Source organism: Coenobita brevimanus, chromosome 101 (genome assembly GCF_032717465.1).
Source record: "Coenobita brevimanus isolate Jiangsu-jjx chromosome 101, ASM3271746v2, whole genome shotgun sequence".
Classification (NCBI taxonomy): Eukaryota; Metazoa; Arthropoda; class Malacostraca; order Decapoda; family Coenobitidae; genus Coenobita; species Coenobita brevimanus.
Genome location: NC_137054.1, coordinates 36,591,336 through 36,595,156, shown reverse-complemented (window position 1 = coordinate 36,595,156; position 3,821 = coordinate 36,591,336).

The window sequence follows — 3,821 nt, the reverse complement described above, 5'->3', positions numbered from 1 at the left end:
AGACGAAATTGTGGAAAGTTGAAGAGCTGGAGACAAGAATGGAGAAGGGAGGGAGGGAAAGGAAAACTGGAGAGGAGGGAAGGAAGGAGGAAAAAGGCAGAAACAGAGAGGTAAGGATGAAGATGAAATGGACAAGAAAAGAAATTTGGGGATATATGAATGAACGAGTAATGGGGGTTAAGGAAAACTGAAGAAAATTAAAGATGAGGGAAGGGAGGCAGGAGAACAGAGGAAACGATAAAGTGTACTGAAGTTTGAAACGACTGAGGAAAGGACTGTGAAAGAGAGAGAAGAGGGAGGAAACCTGTAAAAGGACGGAAAGAAAAAAAAAAAAAGAGAGGAAGGACTGTAAAAGAGGAGAAAAGATGGGGGTGAGATGCAGAGGAAAATGGTTCAGTTGAAAGAAGAAATTGAAACGAAAAAGCAGGGGAAAAGAAGTGATGTGAAGTAATCAGGAAGGAAGGAGGAACATGATGAGAATGGAGGATGGACTGACATGGAAATGAGGACGCTGAAGAAAGGAAAAAATACTGTAGAAAGCAGGAAGGAAGGAAAGATGGTGGGGAGTGATGAATATGAAAGGATGACTTAGAGGATATGTGGACAACAGAAAAAGGAATATTATATATATATATATATATATATATATATATATATATATATATATATATATATATATATAAATATATATTATTTGTGGTAGGTGGGGGCACTCACCATCTACTCACTTGATGTAGTGCTGCTGTCGGGTGTCTGCCCTTTCCTCTCCTCCATCCTTCTTTCCATCCATCCTCTTCTGTCTTTCTTTCCTTCATTCTTTCCTCTTTCTTCTGCCTGCGGGTGACTTTACACTCCCTCTTGTGTCTTTCTTTCCTTCATTCTTTCCTCTTCCTTCTGCCTGTGGGTGACTCTACACTGAGTGACAATCCAAATAGTTTCCTGTACACCAGGAAACCATTTACTACGCTGGGCGGTAAACATATAACCAAATTTTGGCTCCTGGTGGATTAGTGGGTAATAAAGGTGCTCCAAGCGGATTGAGCCGGTGAAGGTTTATATCCAAGGAGTGGTTGGGGTTTATTGTTCACGTAATGCCACTCAGGGATGAGTGAGGCTGGTCACTCTCATCTTAAATGCCAGGACCAACTTTCCTAGCCTCGGGCTCCCACGCTTCTCATGGGGCAACGTACGATTGGATGATGGATATATATATATATATATATATATATATATATATATATATATATATATATATATATATTCCAATTTTGAGCCTAGTTAGGTAATTTATTTGATACAAAGTTAAACAATTTCTCTGATCTCTTTGAATCATCAGCCTATGTTCTGATGAATCCAGCTTGTTACAGATTTTTGTATGATCAGAAAACTGGAGATTACAACACACACGTTTACCAACATCTTCATGGTAAATTAGAAAAAGTAAGAAATAAGGATCTCAAAAAAAAAAAAGAAAAAAAAAAAAAGAAATACGGATCTAAAAAAAAAAAAAAAAAAAAAAAAGGTAGAGTAATTTAAAGAGTGATGGGATGAGAGAGAGAGAGGGGAAGGAAAAAGTAAACAAGGAGTAAGAGGAGGAAAAGGAGAAGGGCAGAGATGGATAAGGACAGGATGATCTGGAGTGGAAGTGGGAAGAGGTAAGGAATGAACAACGAAAGGGAAGGGATTGGAAAGGAGAGGTGGAGAAAAGAAGAGAAACTGAAAACTGAGGGAAGAGGAGAAGGGAAGAGGGAAGGAAAGAGGGAGGGACTGGAAGAGGAAAGGCAGATGCAGGGAAACAGGGAAAGAAAAGGGAAGGAGGGAGGAGATATAGAGGAGGGAACTGGCATAGCGAAAGGGAAGGAGAAGGGAGGCGGTCAGTGGAGGGGAGGCGGACAGTGGAGAAGCGATGTATATGAGAGTGCTTAGGGGGGATGTTAGAGGTATGGGAGGGGAAAGGAGGGGACGTGAGGGGAGAGGTCGGGGGTAGGGAAGGGCAGTGTGATCAGGCGAGTCAACATGGTGTGCTGCTGACCGTGTCCACACCGACAGCTAATGTACATAACACCCCCCCCTCCCCCTCAAAAAAAATAAATAAATAAATAAAACGCTCTCTCTCTCTCTCTCTCTCAAATGATGGAGATGACTTAATTGAGGCCCGGAATAGTGCGCATAGGAGAGAGAGAGAGAGAGAGAAAGAGAGAGAGAAAGAGAGAGAAAGTGAGAGAGAGAGAGAGAGAGAGAGAGAGAGAGAGTGAGAGAGAAAGTACGTAGCCGCCTATTTCGGTACTCGAATGCCCCATTCATTCTCCAGCTCAAAGTACTATTCTCAACTTTTTCTATATATCTTCATCATCATCATCATCATCATCATCACCATCATCATCACGCCCTTACTAATTCCGACTTCAGGGATTGGGTGAGGTCGGTCTGAGAAACAAGGAAGTGTATGAAAAAAATCAGGGAAACTATTAAGAGCATGTCATGTGAAAATTACATGGTTAAAATATTTTCGGAAAGGCAAATGGGTAATACTAGCCTTGGCCTATTTTCGCCAGGCATTCGAACATTTGTGTATTCATTCTTCCTGTCACTTCACCCTTTCGACGCCATATATACAACCAGAAAGCACTCAGAGAGCGCATACCTCCGTCAATGCCATTGCCATTAAAAAGGATCCGGATCCGTTCCCATTTTAATCATTTCTTTCTTGACCCATGGCCCCACATTTCATAAAGTTTCATTGAAATTCAATGAGATCTTTTGGAGATATTGTGCTGGATACTCCGGAACCGGCTCCGGCTCCAAATTTAATCATTTCTTCCTTGGTCCATGGACCACCCTTCCACAAAATTTCACCAAAATCCGTTCATAACTTTTTTAATCTTGCTAACAGACAGCCATACAAACAAACAAACCAAGCTGGATAAAACATAATCTCTTTGGCAGAGGTAACAATGGGAACATGATGATGATTTTGATGATGATAACACAAGACGATGACGACGATAATATTAATGATGATGATGATGTAGGTTTTCTGCCTGCCTGACGTAATGGTTCACACAAATACACTAAACTTAACGGTACATAATCTGTGTTGAGAATGTCGGGTACAAAGGAACGGCACAAACGAACAGGGCCTTAAATTTTAACGCCTTTACGACGATCGTGTCTTTTTTATGCTATTCTTGATATCTGCATACAACTCTCAGCAGTTTGGAAGAGACATTTCGATGTGAAGGGATGAGATACTCCATCAATAGGAGATGTCCTTCCTAAGTACTACGAATAAAAATGATAACGAGTAATTCTGCTGAAGGGCTTGCCACACGGACGATTTTTTTTTTTTTTTTTTTTGTTACATCCGCGCTGTCGAAGTGGGATATGGATAATGTTTTACTCGACGTCTGTGTGTGTGTGTGTGTGTGTGTGTGTGTGTGTGTGTGTGTGTGTGTGTGTGTGTGTGTGTGTGTGTGTGTGTGTGTGTGTGTGTGTGTGTGTAAACAAACTAACTTAAAATGTTTTAAGCTTATTTCACACTTGGTGGAAAGGTTGAGCGTATTTCTAAGAGCTGATCTCTTGTTTTTGAGAACTGTAGGTCAAAGGTTAAAGTCACGTTACAAGTTCGGCCGAAATTGCTTTTATTCGATTTAAGCCAAATTTGTGAAACGGTTGAGGGCAAGACAAGGATGGAGTGAATAAGTTTTGAGAACATATAGTTCTAAGGTCAAGTTCCTAAGGCATGATAGAAGATTGGAAACAATAATTCAAGATTTAAGTAGCAAGAAGTAACTCTTGATGCTTCAGGGGTAAATTAAAGA